This window comes from Sinocyclocheilus anshuiensis, unplaced genomic scaffold (genome assembly GCF_001515605.1).
Source record: "Sinocyclocheilus anshuiensis isolate Anshui unplaced genomic scaffold, SAMN03320099.WGS_v1.1 scaffold38, whole genome shotgun sequence".
In the NCBI taxonomy this organism is placed as follows: Eukaryota; Metazoa; Chordata; class Actinopteri; order Cypriniformes; family Cyprinidae; genus Sinocyclocheilus; species Sinocyclocheilus anshuiensis.
Window position 1 is genome coordinate 715,500 of NW_015544213.1, and position 20,152 is coordinate 735,651.

Below are 20,152 nucleotides of genomic sequence, written 5' to 3' on the forward strand. Positions count from 1 at the left end.
TCTCTGGAGGAGCTGCAGGCAGTGAGATCACATCCTCGCGATGCAGCTGCCAGCGAGTCAGAGAGCGATTACTAGTTCATAACTCCGGCTCAAATCTGCGACATACTCGCCAGCCTTTCAGGACTACAGCGTAGCGACATATAAACGCGTTGATTTTAGATTCTGTGCGCAGGTTCTTCCAGTCTCTGGTGGCTATGGAATGCGATTTAACTTAAATACCTCCCCCTCTTCTTCTTGGTGGGCTCGCGCATTTTGTCTCGGCTCGTTGTGTTGGATCTATCGGTTCAGTGTGTGAAACCGAGCGCGATGTGGGCCAGGAACGATTTTGAGGACGGATTCGACGCTTATAAGATCGGTAAAAGCCTAGCGCTTGTGGAATGACACACTAAGGCAGATATAATATGTTCATAGAAAAAGCCATGTTTGATGTTAGACTGGCGCGTGTAACGGAGAGTGTATTGTTCCGCGCGCGCAGGCTGGGATATATTAGATATGTGATGTTCCGTTATGAGCGTTGTGATGTTATTGAACTGTGATGGTTTGACAGCATCCCTCGTGTCACCTTCAGCTTTGTCTTTGAGTCAGATATGGACACAAGGGTCTCTAACGTGCTCTGTCTCTTTAATAGAGGGGTCTCTTCTTGAATATATGCAGTGCTGTGGCACACAGATATAGCCTAATATCGGTGTGCCACAGCACTACATAATAATATATATATATATATATATATGATATAAAGCAAAGTAATATCTTATCCAGAATATTTATTTTGTTTTAGGTTTGTAGCTACAATTAATGTTAGATGTATAATAAAAATAAAATAAGAAAAAAAAAAGATTAGATTTTTTATGTAATTATTTATAAGTGTTATATTATTGCATTCAAATATTTACGTATACATTTTTTTAATTTACATAATTGTAGTTTTTTTTTCCTCTCAAATATTGAAATAAAAATGGCTTGCATGTATCTTTAGTCCAATCTTTATTTTTCTTTCTTTCTTAAATTGTAAAGTGGTGACCGTAAAATCCAAACAAACACGTGTTCAGTATTTAGTAGCTTGTGTTTTTACACTTTTGTGTTTTGAAAGTTGTCTAAATATTGAACAGTGATGCAACAGATTCTGACGAGTCTCTCTGCAAGTGTTTTTAATAATTCACTCATATCATGTTGCATAACTGTTGGTGGTCTAGAAGTTGCTGGTGCCTCATCAACAACAAGCCCTGTGTTTACCCGGGGTATTATTTACAGATCTGCTACTCTGTCATGATGGCTAATGTGGATCACTTTCATATGAACTGGTATGAACTTGAGGTTTTTCCACCCAGGAATTATGGAGACCTAATTTTGGTTCTGACCTTTTCAGCTGGATCTTGGCTTCTGCTGGTCTTGAACTTTTGTAGGTTTGAGATTCATATAAAGCATCTGAAGTATTTATTTGGTTTTCTGTATTGCTGTTTCAGGGAAAATTGCTTCAAACTCAGTTTGTGACTTTTCCAAGATATGGCACAATAAAAATGCGTGTTAGGAGTAGATTTTGCTGACTGAACCTGAAAGTAAAAGGATCATGTTTATACTTTCCACAGTTTTAAAGGGGTCATATGATGCTTTTTTAAAGATCATTATTTGGTGTAACAGAATATGTTGACATGCTTTAATGTTCAAAAAACACATTATTTTTGAAATACTGTACATTATTGTAGGTCCTCTATGCCCCGCCTCTCTCAAACGCTTCGTTTTCTACAAAGTCCATCTACTTTCGGAAGGCCAAATAAAGTGCTTTTGCTTTTGCCTAGAAACACACAGCGTCTCCCTGACATGGCTGCATCAACACTAACTGCGGTTACTGAAACCACGCCTTCTTTCTTTGCGTGCACATTTGGGTGGCATTATGCTAATATTTCCACATAGTGAGGTAGATATGTGGGGGCGTGTTAGAACGAACCGTTTTAGGGGGGCGTGGCAGAGTTAACTTTGATAAAGTATATCTCTTTGGTTTTGAGACTTTAGTCTTTGCAACTTCAGGGATCTTATCTATGCACAATCAGCTTGTAACACTCCAAAGAGAAAGGAAAACTTGAAATCGCATCATATGACCCCTTTAATAACAAGTTAATAATCAACTTGAAAATATATTTGTAGTAATTTTTCATCAAAATGTTGTATTATGAATCAGAATTAAAAAAACATTTTCTCTGCTATTTGGAAGCAAATCAACATGTTCAGAGATGCTGGCAAGAGAAATTATATATTCCACTTATTTTCAGCCAGGCATTACACAGGACAGCCTAAATGGTGATGTCTAAACGGATTACACCTCAGAAATAGATTAGGTCAGCAGATATTGGAGACGAGCCCTCTAGGGCAAGATTGACCGTTTGGTTCACTGAACCTCACCTTGGTTTACTGAACCTCACCTTGGTTTAGTAGTTTTTTTGGCCCGCAAAATAGCAAAAAAAAAAATTAATGTTTTTAAAAGAAGTCTCGTGTACTCACTGATTTGTTTTAAAATACAGTAAAAACAGCAATATTGTGAAATATAACAATTTGAAATACAAGTTTTCTATTATAATATATCTTAAAATGTAATTTATTCCTGACAAAGCTGAATTTTCAGCAACCATTTCTCCAATCTTCATAATAACATTCTAATATGATGATTTTGTTTAAGAAATATTTCTTATTATTATCAATGTTGAAAACAGTATTCTTTGATCAATAGAAGGTTCAAAAGAACAGCATTCATTGGAAATATAAATCTTTTGTAACATTATAAATGTCTTTACTGCCACTTTAGATCAATTTAATGTGTCTGTGCCAAATAAAAGTATTCATAAAAAAAAATAATAATAATTGTACTTACCCCAGACATCTTAATGGCAATGTATATATAAGTGTATAAAATACTAAAACAAAACTATTCATTTTAATAACTATTAATAATAAAACAAATACTATTAATATGAGTCATAGATTTAAGTCTCAAAAACCTTAAGTACATAATTTTACTACATAATTTTCCATGACATTTGGTTTGCTTAGCAGTTCTTTTTAATTGTTTTGTTTTGTTTTTTTGTTAATGATTCTGAATAAGAACCGGTTGTTGATTCTCAACCCTATGTTTATTCACATTCATCTCATTTCATTGATGTTATGTGTTTGTAATGTCTATCTGACATTTACAGCCCTCAGAGTTGCCTTTTGCCGTATCCGGTTGCACTTCTGTGTCATTTCTGAATGCTCACTTAACTAAACGACTTTTATTAAGAAATAAACAAAGTAGTTTAAATGCTGATACAGTTTGAAATCATGTGTTTGTTGGACATGACATCCCTCTGTTTGTCTCCTCCTCTTCCATGGTAACCCTGTTCTGTTTGTCTCCTAGGTTCGAGCACGTCCTCTCCTGGATGGGTCCCAGGCTGCGACTCGGCATGGCAAGCTTCCTCTTCCGCCGCTGGCATTAGCAGCCGCGGGCGACGTCACAGCGCTGCCTCAGACAGTGGTGATACCGGCATCGGAACCTCGTGTTCGGACAGCGTAGAAGGTACAAGATGTTTATGACGCAGCCTACTTTCGAACAAACCACATGTGGCTCACTTGACTAGCCTTAATCTGTTTTTGTGAGGTGTGAAACGTGTTATTGATTGCCTGTTTGTAATTCATGGCTGGTTTTCACAGTCAGACATTTTCTAGCAAGCTCATTACAAAATCTGCCCAAAGTCATGACCTGTCTCCTCATTCTTCGCTTTAGTCAGACAAAACTTTAAATAGGATCGGCTCTAGTTTCGCAGTGACCAACAAATAGAGAGATTTTAATGCTTTAGCAAGGTCAAACCAGGGCTTTCTTCCTGTTATTTGTTGACCACTTTGATTTTTGAGAAGTTACCCTGAGCAAGCAACGGACTGTAAAAGCCTCTAGAAATAGGTCACGCTTCAGTGTCTCTTAAATATATGTAGGCCAATGTGTGCAATGGCTTATGGGTAGACATTATAAGATGATGTGTAATGTGAAATCCATTAGTTTTCTCTCTTTGCAAATGACTGTTTGCATCCAAACAATCTGATCCTTGTAGAAAATTATGCCATGTCCACATGTATGTTTACTGGTGCCTTAAAGGAACACTCCACTATTTTTGAAAACTCATTTTCCAACTCCCCTAGAGTTAAACAGTTGAGTTTTACCGTTTTCGAATTCATTCAGCCGATATCTGGGTCTGGCGGTAGCACTTTTAGCTGTAGCTTAGCATAGATCATTGAATCTGATTAGACTGTTAGCATCTCGCTCAAAAATGACCACAAAGAGTTTCTATATTTTTCCTATTTAAAACTTGATTCTTCTGTAGTTACATCGTGTACTAAGACCGACGGAAAATGAAAAGTTGCGATTTTCTAGTTGGAAAATGAGCCTATTTTCAAAAATAGGGGAGTGTTCCTTTAAGCTGATCCTTCACATTGAGTCGAGCTTTTTTTTTTTTATTTAACCTGTTAGACAATCGGGGAATTATAAGACCAACCACATGCATAATTTTCTCTAAGTTATTCTAAACCAAGGGTTTAGTGCCTGATAAATGATTGTGAAATAATATAGTGTAGATAGTGCAGTTCATTTGAGTAAGTGTGAACGCTGCCATTCGAACCCTAGTGCGCACCAACCAAGCAGACCGAGACTGCTTAAAAGATAGGTCTTGGGCCACTTCCAAACGAACTCTGGTGTGGTTTGAATAAAATATGAACGTAACACGGACCAAAGTCATGTAAACCAACCAAAAACGGAACATATATCATCTAGTCACAGTGTTGCCCATCAAAGTTCGGTACAGGCTTCAGAACCACGTCTCCTCGCAGCTTCATCTGTGTGTGTGACGGAGGGATTCCTGCCGCTGTTTTGACTCCTTTACACATTTTATAAGCTCTTCACGAGTTCTCAGCTGGTCAAAAACCAGACAAAAATACACGCATACAGCGAATGCATTTAGCCCAACACAAAGCATTGTTTTGGATGTTCGGTATGTTACCGTCGCGAAGTCTGTGTCATAAAACCCGACCAATCAGGTTGTGAATGTATCCCTATGCCTTTAGTTTCGGTATCTTTAGGTCCGGTGTTAAAATGCCAATGTGAACACTAAGCGGACCTGGACTAAATGTTTTGTTTTTTTTTTGATCCGGACCAAGCGAACCGAACTACAAGTGTGAACACACCCTAAATGTGATATACCCACAGTTAATGTAATGCTTTCAAGGTTGGGGAGATTAAATTATGGACTAAAGGCTGTTTAGGTTTTAGTTGCAATAGTGATTGAATGATGACTGTCAAAACAATCACACCAGATGATATTCGCCTATATTTCTTGCATGTGACCTCTGATATGGTCATACATATTTCAGTATATGCAAGGCAGCTCTGTTCAAAACTAACCCCTGGAATACATTTACAAACATAAATTGAATGTTTAGCAGCACTAATGAGCTTTATTTACTAGATGTTGGTGGTTCGTATTCAGACTCTCATTTCCAGTAGAGTTCCTAGCAGCGATAAAGTCATGCGTTCAATTACCAGGCAACACACATACTAAATAAACTATAAACCTTGAATGCTTATCCAGTTATTTTAGACAAAAGTATCTGCCAAATTAGTTAGTTTTAACTAACTAATTTAGTGTTAGCTAGTGTTCTTGTTGTTGTTAAAACTATTAAAAATCATTATTGGTTGTAGGAGACATCTTGAAGCGCTACTTGCTGGAAGGACATTTTTGGTTATTGAAATAAATGCTGAAATGAAATAAAATATAAATACTGGATGGAAAAACTTAAATGCGTACATATGTGATGTACTTAAATACAGTATGTGATTACTTATCTTCATAACTTCAGCTTCAAAGCTGAATATTAATGGCTGTCATTCACAAGTTTCCATTGCCTGTTTGTTTATTAAATATTTTGGCTGATTTGATGACGCTTTCAATAGTAATTCTATAGATTTTCCCCAAAAATAACCAAAGAAAGTGCAAAAAACATGCATGATATTTGCGTAAAAAATTAATAGACAAAAGCTAATGTGTCTAGTGTTAACAAGTGGAATTGCAAAAATAATGATTGTTCTCCTACATGTTTCCCGAAATGAAATAAAATATAAATACTGGATGGAAAAACATAAAAAAAACTTGAATGAAAATTAGAAACGTTGCCTTGGCAACTGAAGTAAAAGTTTCACCACAGAAACTACTAAAAATATTAATTAAAATATATTATAATAAAATAACAAAAAACAGTAACAAAATCACTAAAGGTTAAACTAAAATTATAATTAAAACTGAAAAAGCTAATTCAAAGTATTAATAAATATTTTAATAGTATATAAATAACACTAAGTAGATTTTTGCAAGTTTATGTGATTGAAAATGTGATTTCAGCTTTCCTGTGAAAAGCAATCAGTATGTTGATATTCAGTTGCTAGGGTATTCTGGATGGTTTCTAGGTTGTTCTGGGTGGTTACTAGGGTGTTGCTAGGTGGTCAAAAGAGCCCCCAAGCCTCTATGGTTTTGTGGTCACTAGATCAATTTTGTTGTCCCTCCTTTAATGGAAATCTGTGAGGTTTTGTTCAGCCCCATTTTATAATCATAACTGATGCCTAGTGCTATGATGGATTTGTGCTATGGTATATCATGTCTTTTCCAGTGTGAGCTCTCAGTTGGAGGCGCACTGTTCTGCCCTACATTTCAGCAGCCAATAGACAACATCCTTCTCTCACCATCCTCACCCTACTTCCTGTCCCACTACTGTCTAAAGGGAGTTGACGTTTGCCTGGCTCGGTGCCTTAGGAAGATGGAATCAAGCCCGTGCTGCCGTCGGGTGGACCGCGGTCATCCTCGTATTGATTACAGCTCACTGCTTTAATTGATCTCTTTATCATTAGCGCAGTAAATACGCCTCTGCTCAGGGCTCAAGTCAAGGTCAAGCACAAAGACACAGGCTGTTCATTCATTCTGTTGTGATTTTGGTTTTTGCGAAAACTTGTGATTTCATCTAAATGCCCCAAATGGTACAAGAGTGAGTCTAGTCAAGCATGATCTCAAGACTTTGTCTCAGTGCCGATCTAGATGCAAGCAGCCAGCATGAGTTGGCTCCAGAAGTAGGGCAGATCTGCCATGGAAACATCTGTAATCGCTGTGTAGGATGAGAGCAGTGATATCACTGCATGGTAGAGAAAATAACTATGACCACCCCTGTACTGCTAGACGTGATGACTAATCTCCAGAACTTCAGCTTCGAAGCGGAATTTTAATGGCTGTCATTCACAAGTTTCCATTGCCTGTTTGTTAATTTAATATAATGGCAAAAAAATAAGTTTTTGCATGAAAAGAAAGTTTGGCATGATAATCGCTTAAAAAAAACATATATAGGCAAAGATTTGAGCTAATCTGAGTCATTTTTGCGCCACTAGTGTTAGCAAATGTAATTGCGAAAATAATGATTGTTCTCATACAGGTTTCTTGAACACTCCCTTCATTTTCCATTGGTTGGTCAAACAGATGTTCCCGCCCCAAACTTACACCATTGGTTGAGTCATGGTTGTTTTGGGGGTAATCAACCTAGAAATGTCTAATTAATAGTTTTATTTACATATTAAGTTTGGATATTTTTAACATCAGAAAAGTACATTCTTCAGCTTTAATAATGGCTGTTTATTCATTTTTTAACCCTATTGCTGCTGCACTACACATTGTTGAGCCTGTAAACAGGGAAAGTTAGTTCTTGTTTGTGGTTTGTTTTTGTGCTAGTAAGGACTGATTTCCTCTTTTACAACTTAACTAGTTTAATACAACCAAGCTGAAGTTTCACTGCGGGTGAGATCAGTGTAATTTTACACTGTCGAGCTGGGCAGGACAGAGAAAATCGGATAAAGAAAGGCTTGCGAATGATTCTCCAAAATAAGCTTCTTTGTTTTAATCTGGCCGTGTTGTGCTGTGCTCAAGAATGCTTTTATGCAGGCCTGAAGTCCTCCTCTCCTGAATCTTTCTTTCATGATGAATTTTAATGCAGACTCACTGGCTGTAATCTACATGAAAAAGAATACTATTCTGGGAGACTCACTATATCTAGTTTCCGGCTTACAATTGGCTTATTTCATTTTCACTCTATAAAACAGTCTAGTATATTTAGCCATTATGTACAGACAGCAGCATCCTATAATTTAATAGCTACTGTCCCATTTCCTCCCATTTCCTCCCATTTCCTATGTCCAATATATATACAAACAACAAAATGCCAAAACCTTTACTTATTTTGATTTCATGAGCTAAAAGAGTTAACACAAATATTTTCTGATAAGTCTGAACCCCCCCCCCCCCCCCCTTCTTTTGCTAAAAGAGTTAACACAAATATTTTCTGATAAGTCTGAACCCCCCCCCCCCCTTATGTTTGGGTATTACAGATATAGTTTCTCTTTTTGCATGTCTACAACAATTCTATTGCTAATTGCTAGTCAAAGGCCTTAGCATTTGCTGTGTTTTTATTCTGGGGGTGTGCTCTGCTCATGTGGATTTCATAATTAGCAGACGGCCTCATTACGGTTCATTAGAATGTGCCGTAGATCTGTGAGCCTGGGGACATGTCCTGCATTGAGGACATCCTGTCATATTGTACTCAGTCACTTTAAGCACATGTGACCTCAGATGCAGAGTCACCATGCCTCAAGATAACTGGCTTAAAAAGGCTTATGAATTCAATACATTTAGGTTTAGATACAATATATAGGGAGATTTGGTTATTCTGACCGGTGAAATAGCCTGTTTAATGTTGAATAAAATTAGAGATATACAACATAACAGTTTAATATCAATTATTGATGGATATTAGTGATTTTTTGTATGTATGTATTCATTTATCAGTTAATATGAGCTATATTGATATTGTAAGTTTAACTGTGCTTTCTTATTTTTGACTATTTTTACATGGAGATACATTTTAAATTCTATATTTGTCATCATCTATCTTCAAAAACATGAATAATTTAATTATGTTAAATGTAATCTATTGATTTTAATGTAAACTATTGATTTTATTTTACAAAGAAAACCCTAAAGTTTCTTCCTTTGATCTGTGAAGAAGTTGTGTATATTTATATGCATACATATATGAAGTAATTTTATCAATCTAATAAATGAACTGTAAACTGTCTGAAGGAAATTAGGTCTAAAGGTTGCTTGATGGTTATCAGTTGTCATCTTGCCCTTTGGCCCCTGATGTTCTCATGACAGAGCAACTTTAAGACGTCTTCATTCTCAAAACCCTTTCCTACCAAGTGTCAGGCTTTCCTGTGACACGTGTCTAACCTTGAGAAAAGTGCCAGAGATGTGTCCTCTTGCAGATTAATTTACCTACTTTCATTCACCTTGAGGATCAGAATTCCCTCTCTCCAAATGAGCTGCCAGTGGCTGACCTAGAACAAGGCACAGGAAATTCCTTTCGTTTTGAACCAGGACGCCTCATGACCTGAGCCACTAATTATACCTTTTCATGGGCAGCAGCAGCAGCTTCATAATTACCTCTGGGGGGCTGATGGCTCCTTTTGGGGACTCCATTCTTGTTTCAACAACTCTTGCATGGGATTGATGTTATGAGAATGACATAGCTAGACTTAATTCATCAAGAATCATGTTCATTGCCCCACTTGCCATACTTCTGATCTGTCTGAGTAATGATTATTTATCCGTAATCAAATGAATGCCCTGGATCCTTAAACCTTTGTCCTTGAGCAAAATATTGTTTTTACCAGGTACTCATGGTACATGCATTTCCAAATAGCACTTACGCAATGTAGTACAGGGCGGTAGGTGTCATCTTGCTGTGTGAGGATCAGCTGTGTCGAAAGGAAACCTGAGTCGCATGACTTCTCAGCCAAGAATAAACACAGAGGTGCCCTAAGACTTGCTGGAAGGGATGTCTTGGATGCCACTGAAGCACCCATAAATACACAAGGAGCGACCTCAACAAAGTGTCATGCATACGGGTGTTTTTGTGCTGCTGTGCTTTTGCGTTGTTTTTAGCCTTTTAACAGCACTATGTCACACATCAGTGCTTATTTGTAGGAGTGAAGCCATTATCTGTGCCATTATATAATGACAAAAATATGTATCTGTATTCAGATAAAACCAGATCTAGGGTGGGTTTAATAACCCACCCTTTTAACTAAAATTGCATTTAAGATGTAACTCTGTTCCATTTAGTTTCCATGTATCAAATGTGACCCTGGACGACAAAACCAGTCATAAGAGATTTATACATCATCTGAAAGCTACATAAATAAGCTTTCCATTGACGTATGGTTTGTTAGGATAGGACAATATTTGGTCGAGATACAACTATTTGAAAATCTGGAATCTGAGGGTGCAAAAAAATCAAAATACTGAGAAAATCGCCTTTAAAGTTGTCCAAATTAAGTTCTTAGCAATGCATATTACTAATCAAAAATTAAGTTTTGATATATTTACGGTAGGAAATTTACAAAATATCTTCATGGAACATGATCTTTACTTAATATCCGAATGATTTTTGGCATAAAAGAAAAATAGATCATTTTGACCCATACAATGTTTTTTGGCTATTGCTACAAATATACCCCAGCGACTTAAGACTGGTTTTGTGCTCCAGGGTCACAAATATGCATTATATATTTCATAAAGATTGTAATTAAAACAGAATACACAATATTATGTAAAATAAAGCTAAACATATGTTATTGTTGTTCAGTATTAATAGTTAATGTTTAATATAAATTCATTTTGAAGTAATTATTATTCATGTTTTATTCATGCTTTAACTTTTTTGAATTTTAAACCAAAAGTGTGTCAAAAATAAATAAAAACCACAGTTTAGGTATAGCTCTATTCTATTTATAATTTCCTTAAAGAGAATATGCATTATATATTGCATAAAATTATGTATTCTTTTTTTTATAAGAATGTTTGTTATAAAATGCTTAAAAAAATTATTATTACTATTATTATTATTATTATTGTTCAACAAACAGTTATTAGTTTTGAAGTGATTATTCAAGTATGCGTGATTTGAATAGTATTTTTGAATTTTAAACCAAAAGTCTGTCAAAACTTAATTAACCACGTTTTTAGGTGTAGCTCTTTTACATATATAGTTTCCATATTGCAAATATGCATTATACCTTTCATGAATTTATTTATTTATGTATGCTTTTTCAAAATAAGTATTCAGTATAGTTTTTCGACTTTGAGCAGAACCCTATAAATATGGTTACTTTATTGTTATGCTTCACATGGGTCTCAGTTTGTCTATGGTTGAATAAAAATGTGAGTGAATATCGTATTTACATTGACAGGTGGTAATTTTTATCATTTTCCAAAACTGGTTAACAATCTTATATAAGTTGCTCTGTTAAAAAAAAAAAACAACTAGCGTCAATCCAGTGGTATTAACCAAATCTGTCTCTTCAAATCTGTGAGATCTTCCAGGTCTCAAGGGAATTCCAGGTCAAAATGTTACCCTCTATTAGATTTGGGCTAGATTAGCTCCTGGCATTGTCTGATTAGCCGGTTGAGACTAGCGTATTAGCATTTGACTGAGAGTTGGATAATGCAGTTAGCATGATTAAGGGAGTATTGTTTGCTCAAGGCCTTCTGTGCCTTGTACCCCATAACCCCATCCAGAAACATTATTTCATATGCCAGCTGCTCCGAACCCATCGTGCTAATGACGGCTTAGACTCTGAATGAGGAATGAGTTTGACACTGAATTAACATTCTCCTCTTAGTTTACATGAGTGCCAAAACCGTTTCCCTCAAGTAACTGCTAGATTTGAAATATTTGTAAAAAATATTAAATTTCAATATGTATATTTCAAATCATTATTATGTCTAATTTGAATAAAGAGAAATTTATTTTTTCTAATTTAAATAAAAATATTATAATTGGAATAATTGACAGTGACTGAATTATTGATAATTAATGCACACCCGAGGTGGTAATACAGCCACAATGTTGAAATGTCTTTTTAAAAACTACTTGATAAACGCCTAACAATCTACATATTAAAGAAAGCTTGTAGACTGTATGACTTAAATCCTTTTGGGTCATTCTTTAATTTCATGGTCTTTTTTTTTTTAATTGTAATGTGTGATGTTGTAACTTGTGAAGCCCCCTAGCTGATTTCCAGAATGATTTTTCTCTGGCATCTGCTTTGAGACAGCTGGCATCTTCATTTACTCATCTGACATATTGTGTTGTGTTGAAAGATCAGTGGTGTCAACCAATGTTAACAATCCTGCCAGCTTTGGGTCATCCAGAACTAACGCACCATTTCACCTTTTGGCAGAGGCGTCAGGATTTTCTGTTCATGTGAACACTGGCTTAATCAATTCTGAATTAAGGGTCAAGCAGAGCGTTGATGAAATCGCACCCAAATAGGATTTTCCATCACAACTCCATAACTTTTATAACCAGTTTGCGTAGTATGCGGACGGTCAATAAGACGCCTTGTTTTTATAGATGAGAGCAGCGTGAAAGGATGGAAGTCTGTCTGTGTGAGGCTTTCTAATTACATTTGGAGTGCAGCCACACTCACACTTGGAAGCTTCTGCCCTGCCCTTTTTAATTAATAATCTCTATGGGTTTTAACCGCTCAAGCAGGACAGGCTAACTTGCATTTTTTCTCACTGTTGAAAGCAGATCTGTTTGGTATCCAGCATATCTTGATCGTAGTATGAAGGACAGGGGAAGGTAAGGACTTCCTTATGAAAATCACACTGAAAATATGCTATAGTATAAGACTGGTCAAGGTCAAGTATTGGGAATCACATGGTGGTGTGAGTTAGCAGACATATCATTCAAATCAACAAGAAACCGCATTCAGGGCCTTTTAGTCTTGTAATATGTTATATTTCCAAATGATTTGGAATATTCAGTAAGGATATTTATATGACCAAATCGTGCTAATTATACATATACAATAATGTTGTTTAGTTGAGAAATGATGCAGCTTTGAAGCTTCCAAGCTCCCCATGTTTGGTGACCTACATTTTCTGTCATAGATATTTGCTAGTATTGGCTGTTCCACTGATTTCAGTTCAGTGCTAAGATATCTGGTAAACAGGAAGCTTCGTAAGATCACTTAAATGTCTCCTTAACATATCACACAGACACATCATTCACTTCCTGTGGACTGATATCAGTAGCTGTATTTATGGAAACCATGCTCTTATTGTCTTAGTTATCATTTTGCTTTTCTAGACAAAAAACAGGAGAGTTTGTTTTTCTGCATCTGATTTGAATCATGGACAAGACTCTTAACTCACTTCTCGTCGATACTTGAACTACTAGGTAACTACAATTAACCACAAGTTTCCCAGTAGCTTCTTAATGTGGTTTTGTTATTCTTCTTCGTTATTAAAATGATTCATCAGTATTTTTCCATCAAGATTGGTTGACTAGATGACTGTGGATTAGTCATCCAACCAGCTATTTGATTAGTGAGCTTGACTATATATTTTCTTCCCTCTTGTTTTTCTCTAAATTCATCTCTTTTACAGCACCATCACAATCAAAGTAGCACTTGGTAACAAATTTATCATCTTTAAAAATATATTTCAGGACATATATTGTGAGTCCAAATAGTTGCAGAATCATGTCTCAGGCTTTTAGTGTCGCGGTCTGTGTTTTTTTTTTGCCATTGCAATTTTAAAAAGACGTAAAAAAGATAGTAAAAACAAGTAAAAAGCTGTTTATATTTTATTCAGGACTTCCTTATGACTAACTAGTTGACTAATTGTTCAGACATAGCAGCATACAGACTAATTGATTTTCAGCATCCCCAATCATGGATGTGGAAGCAGGACTTTTGTTTACTTTTGCCGCATTGAAACATGAGTCATATCGCCACCCTCATAGAAAACAGAATGAAATCCAGTGATGCTTTGCAAAAAGGATAATCCTCTTGCCTTAAAGGAACCAGATAAGAGCTTTCAGTACTTCAAACACTACAAGATGTAGTCCTGTGGAAAAACCTCCCCGCTGAGACTGGGTAATTTCTCTAATTATGTACTGAGGGCCAGGCTCACAAAAGTAGGTTAGCACCTCTTACCGACAACTGTAGCACATATAGTTTTTGACTTTGTGAAAAGATCACCAGTGTATTTTTATGGGATTACAATTCTGCCACAATTCTGCGCGCGAAAGATCATATTTTGAGCGCGCAAAAGTGCGTTTTGCACGCGCGTGAACTGAGTTTTGTGGAGAAAATGTTTGTCTCGCAAAGAAGAAAGTATTTCGAACGCACGAAAATCAATTTAGCATTTAAAATAAGTTTTTGGATGTGTGCAGACCTTCTCTTTTGCGCGTGCAACGTTTCACTAGCTTGCTCACCTGATGCCCGCCCTCAGTGCTCGCTAAATGCCAACAGCTGGCGTTCTCAACACAACCCAGCGTTACAATGTGCCATAATTCCAGCCAATCAGAGACCGAGGCTGCTAAATTCTGATTGGCTGCCTTGACAACCAATCACAACATTTCTTGCATTACCTCGACAGCAGAAGAGGAAAAATACAGTGCATGCATAATTATTATGCAGGTTGATATTCTGATCATATTTTTTTCCAAGCACATTTTAACAATTCCAAACGACATCAATCTTAATAACTACTATTAATCTTGTATTTAATCATTTATAATTGATATATAATTATTCATGAAGGCTGAAGTGAAAAATGTCTTATCTGCACACATCCAAAAACTTATTTTAAATGAAAAATTTATTTTAGTGCGCTCTAAATACTTTCTTCTTTGTGAGACAAACATTTTCTCCAAAAAACTCAGTTCGCGCGTGTGCAAAACGCAGTTTTGCGCGCTCAAAATATGATCTTTCGCGCGCAGAATTGTGGCAGAATTGTAATCCCATATATTTTAGCAAATTAAAATTATCCATAATTACATAATCATATGAAACTTCACCTGTAGTCCCAGAGACCACGCATACAGAATGATTCATGTTCAGTTCACTGAATCTGGTGCTTCACTAGAGGAAGGAAACTATTTGGGCTTAAGTGGCTCATTCCACATATCTGGAACCAAGATTTGCTTGACTTTTCCATAGAAAAAGGGAAAGGGAATTCATTGAAAAAGGGAAAGATCAGGTCTCAGTTATTTTATGTAATGTTGTTTTGCTGATTTTGGCTTCCCCAAGTCACATTTCACACTGTTAGACTCAGCATTTGTGGTTGTTGTTACTCAAGTCTGCAAGATACAGCAGACAGTTAGTTGTGTAGTCAACATAGTTGGAGTTGAGCGCATTAATATGATTTAAAAATATATTTCTGCTTAATTTTCACTACCGTTCAAAAGTTTGAGATTATGCTCACCGTGGCTATTTTATTTAATCAGAAATACAGTAATATGTTATTACAATTTAAAATAACTGTTTTCTATTTAAATATATTTTAAAATGTAATTTATTCTTGTGATGCAAAGCTGAATTTTCAGCATCATTACTCCAGTCTTCAGTGCCACATGATCCTTCAGAAATCATTCTAATATGCTAATTTGATATTGATTTTTGATGAATAGAAAGTTAAAACAGCAACATTGTAACATTTATAAATGTCTTTACTGTATACTGTACTTACTTTTGATCATTTTAATGCATCCTTGCTGAATAAAAATACTAATTACCTTAAAAAAATTTATCTGACTCCAAACTTTTGAACTGTAGTGTAAAATATCTGTTTTTAGACCAGTGTTTTAATAATGAATTTTAAGCTTTGTTAGTCTGTGAAATTTGTAGCTCTTTAATTGATTTAACTGAGTTTATTTGATGAAAGACCTTGGATGTAGAAAAGGAGAGCGGCTTCTCTAGCAATGAATGAGGTCAGCAGCTAATCCTCTCTCATCTCAACACCAGACTGGTTTATTCTCATCCGGACAGGGCTATTTTACCATTTTATCCCAAACTGTTTCATATGTTTTCTGGTACAGCTTAGCCATAAAGGGACCTTCCTTTATATTGACCTCCTTTCATCTGTTTGGGAATCACATGTAAGCCATTACGACTGTGATGATGGCCCTTTTGTGGTGAATGTGATCCTGTGTGTTAGGTCTCTGTTATTGTGCTCCCTGAGGGCTGGAATGTCTGTCATCAGGCTCCAGCTGCAGTGCGCTTGAGTGTGAGGTCTGGAGTGCTGTTTGTGTGAAAGCCATCACAAAGAACTGTATGATAGTTGATCTTTACTTTGCAGGTCTGGCCAATGAAAACTGGACAATTTTGAGGAAGAAAAGAAAAAAGAAACAGATGAGGGACAGATCTTTGCATATTTAGATATATCAAGTTGTTCGACCCGACATCAAAGGCATATTAGAGAAAAAATAATGCAGGTTTGCTTGCGTTAGTTTCTTCTTTTTTTTTACATGCTTGCAGTAGTTTCTTAATTGCTACCTAATACTATAATCTTGTGAAATTGTTCTTTCGTCATCTGCAGCGTTTTTCATGTGAAGGTCAAAGTGCCGCATGATGCTTGTGTTGAGAGGTACGTTAAAGCCCTGACATCATGTGAAAGGGCCTTTAATTTTTCTCTTTTTCTCAGTTTATCAAATTTTCTTGTTTGTTGGTAGAGGAAAAGCTTAAATGCCAGCCTTTTTAGTGTGATTTTATGTAGTAATCGATCAATTTAACAGTTTTATTGTGAACAGTTGATATTTAAAAAACTGAAATATCATGTTTTCTTTCTTAATGTGTACTTAATATAAGTGTAATTTTATCACTGTTACCCTGCTGTTGGCATATTTATATCCAGACATTATAGTCATAATAATTTAGTTTTTAATGAATGAAAAGGTCATGATAATTTAGTTTTAAATTATTAATTTAAAACTAAATTATTAATACTTTTTATTAATTTAAAAATAAATATTTTGATTTAAAAAATAACTATAATTTGCATTTAAGTTAATAAAATTAATACTATATAAAAATAAAAAGTACTATTTGTTATTGAACTATTGTTCATTTTTATTAATTTAAAATAAATTATTTTTATTTATACATTAACAAATTAACAATAATGTAATTTTAAAATAATAATAAATAGTTGTTTTATTCATTTTAATTTAAATGTATTAATTAATTCGCTTTTTTTTAGATGTCTCAGTGTTAATATCATTAACATCCAAAGACAACCTTTGTCTTAATGAAATTTACTTCAAAAACAACCTTTAATTTGCTTGCCTCTCTTGTCCTGACATTTTCCTCACCCCGTCCAGTAAGGGCCATCCCAGTCTGCATGGCCTCGAACTCATGAATGAAATAAGACACGCTGTGCAAGGAGAGAGGGTATGAAAGAGCATGTATGATGAATGAGAAACCACTTGCTAGTACTATATTACGTACTTTATCTCGAAGGAAGGAGGTAAACGAATTACACCGGAGCAGGATGTAGCCCAGTTAGTGGAGCCTCACAGACTTATGTCTACTGGATATGGATATAGATCAATATGCATACAGCCATAATGCTGCCTTTGCTTTAAAACAAGCTGCTGATGGAAGGATGTGAAAAACCACACAGGAAGGGATTGTATCATTGATGCTTTAGAGAGGAAGAGATTTATCGCTTCACCATGGAAATGAAAGACCTGGATCATGAGCATGAGTTGTCATTTATGTTGTTTTATAAATGTGTGTATATACTATTTATATAATTCCCCCCCAAAAATTGTTTTATTTTTTCCTTAATTGTAATTGTAATTTTTAATCTTTCTGGATTTTTTTCCTTTCTCATTTAAAATTTTCTAGATTCCTTTGTAATGGTTAAAAATAAGAAATGTAATCAAAAAAGCATGTCTAAATAATTGAAATCATGAAACTTATACAATTTAACAGCAATTTATTAAAATTTGAACAAAAATTATTTTAGAGACCTATGTGATCCATTTTGTTTTTCCAGATTCTTTTTTTATATTTCCCAAATTCCATCTTAACAATGATTCTCTTTTAATGGTTTCATTAAATTTTACAAATCGGAAAGCATGTCTAATCAATTGAATTCATGAATTAACAATTTGATAATTTATTGCAATTTTTACAATTATAGGGTGTTATGAGGTTTTATTTTTTTAGAAATTCTGTGTAGTCTGTCTTTAGTTGTAGTCCTTTTTTTTTAAGGATTTTTAGTATTATTACTTTGAAAAAGTACATTCTGCTGTACAATTGTAATATATTTGCATCAAAATTTCTTCAAATGTAGCGAGTCTGTATCATAATTTTATTTATTAGTTATATGTCCCTACATTTGATTTCTTCATCCAATATTTACCAAATTCCTTGACATTTTATATTATACTGTAAGCTCCAGTTTCATTCCACATTGCGGAAATCATAGGGCCATACAATGCAGTAGTTTGTGAGTGACTTTGCACAACTGCCATTTCTTTTTCATAACAAGATCAAGTGGCATGTTAGCACTCCACGTTCCCTCGAGTACGTACAAATACATGCACACAGACACCTTGTAATGGCTCAGCATTTCTGTTCCCAAAGCTGATAATTAGCCTCACCAGTTTGAAAACACACTCTGCATCATTCTCGGTCCTCATTAAAGCTCTGCTGAGGCCTGTGTTTTTTCAGCTTAGAGTTTAACTGCTGTGCTCCTCCTGGTCTAACCATGTTTACTGCACTGTGTTGAATTAATACTAATGACTAGGGGAGATTACACACTGCCATCTGTCTGTCTGCTCACTAACACCGTCAACAACGTTACCAAGCTAGCACACAGTCTCCAGTTACTTTTAGTGTATAGAAAAGGTTGAATGAGCTGGCAGTGTGAATATTCTGATAAATATCTCCTTTTGTGTTCCATGGAAGATAGAAACTTGAGGGAGAGTAAATGATGACTGAATTTTCCGTTTTGGATGAACTACCACTTTAAATAGTATAGATCGATTCTAGATCTGGAGGGGTTTCTGACAGTAATTGGTTGTCTGGAGCGGTTGAGCTCAGATGACATGTAGCGGTATTGCTGCGCTGTGCCGCTCGTGTTTCTGGAGGCTTGACCGTGACCTCGTCTCGGAGTCGTTACGTCAACTCTCGCGTGCCACTGGAATTCTGAGGAGCTGGTGATGCAACAGCAAGCCGGAAATACTGACTGCTGACAGAACTGACATGTCAGGAAGAGTTTTCTATCTATCTATCTATCTATCTATCTATCTATCTATCTATCTATCGTTCTCTAGTTCTATCTATTTATTGTTCTGTCCATTGTTCTATCTATTGTTATATCTATCGTTCTATCATTATATCTATCTATCTATCGTTGTATCTATCGTTCTGTAGTTCTTCTATCTATCTAGTGTTGTATCTATCGTTCTATAGTTCTACTTATCTATCTATCGTTGTATCTATCTATTGCTCTATCTTGCGTTCTATCATTCTATCTATCGTTGTATCTATAGTTCTATCTATCGTTCTCTAGTTCTATCTATTTATTGTTCTATCCATTGTTCTATCTATCTATCGTTTTATCTATCGTTCTATTATTCTATATATCTATCGTTGTATCTATCTATTGTTTTATCTAGCGTTGTATCTATCGTTCTATAGTTCTACTTATCTATCTATCGTTCTATCGTTGTATCTATCTATTGTTCTATCTTGCGTTCTATCTATCATTCTATCTGATGGGAATCTGTGAAGTGTTCCAGCCAGTCACCTGTGATTGTCATGTGACTAATTCATCTACATTAATGATGTCACCTAGGTTGTACAGTGCCCATATATGTTGTGAACAAGTCATAATCACTGTGTCTGATTTAAACTTGCCATTTTTGTCTCCATATTGCCGTCACCAGAAACTAGGGATGCACTGATACCGATACTGGTGTCGGTATCGGGCCCAATACTGGTCTCCTGTACTCGTACTCGTTAAAATGCCCCGATACCAAACGCCGATACCACACAGCATGTGATAAGCACCATATTCAAACAAAGAAACACCAACAACAGAACAACAGACAGCAGAAAGGAGTTAAGGATGTCTACTACGAAGTATATGTATGCAATGAATATAATGTTAAACATTCCGTATTAACGCCTGTATAGCTGGTGTGCGCGAGCTGATAAACAAAGCACGCTGAGTGGATTGAG

General features: G+C 35.6%; 1 pseudogene; it reads left to right on the plus strand.

The window, feature by feature from the left end:
- The window catches only part of LOC107697140 (centrosomal protein of 85 kDa-like), a 64,002-nt pseudogene continuing 43,850 nt past the window's right edge, over positions 1 to 20,152 (plus strand).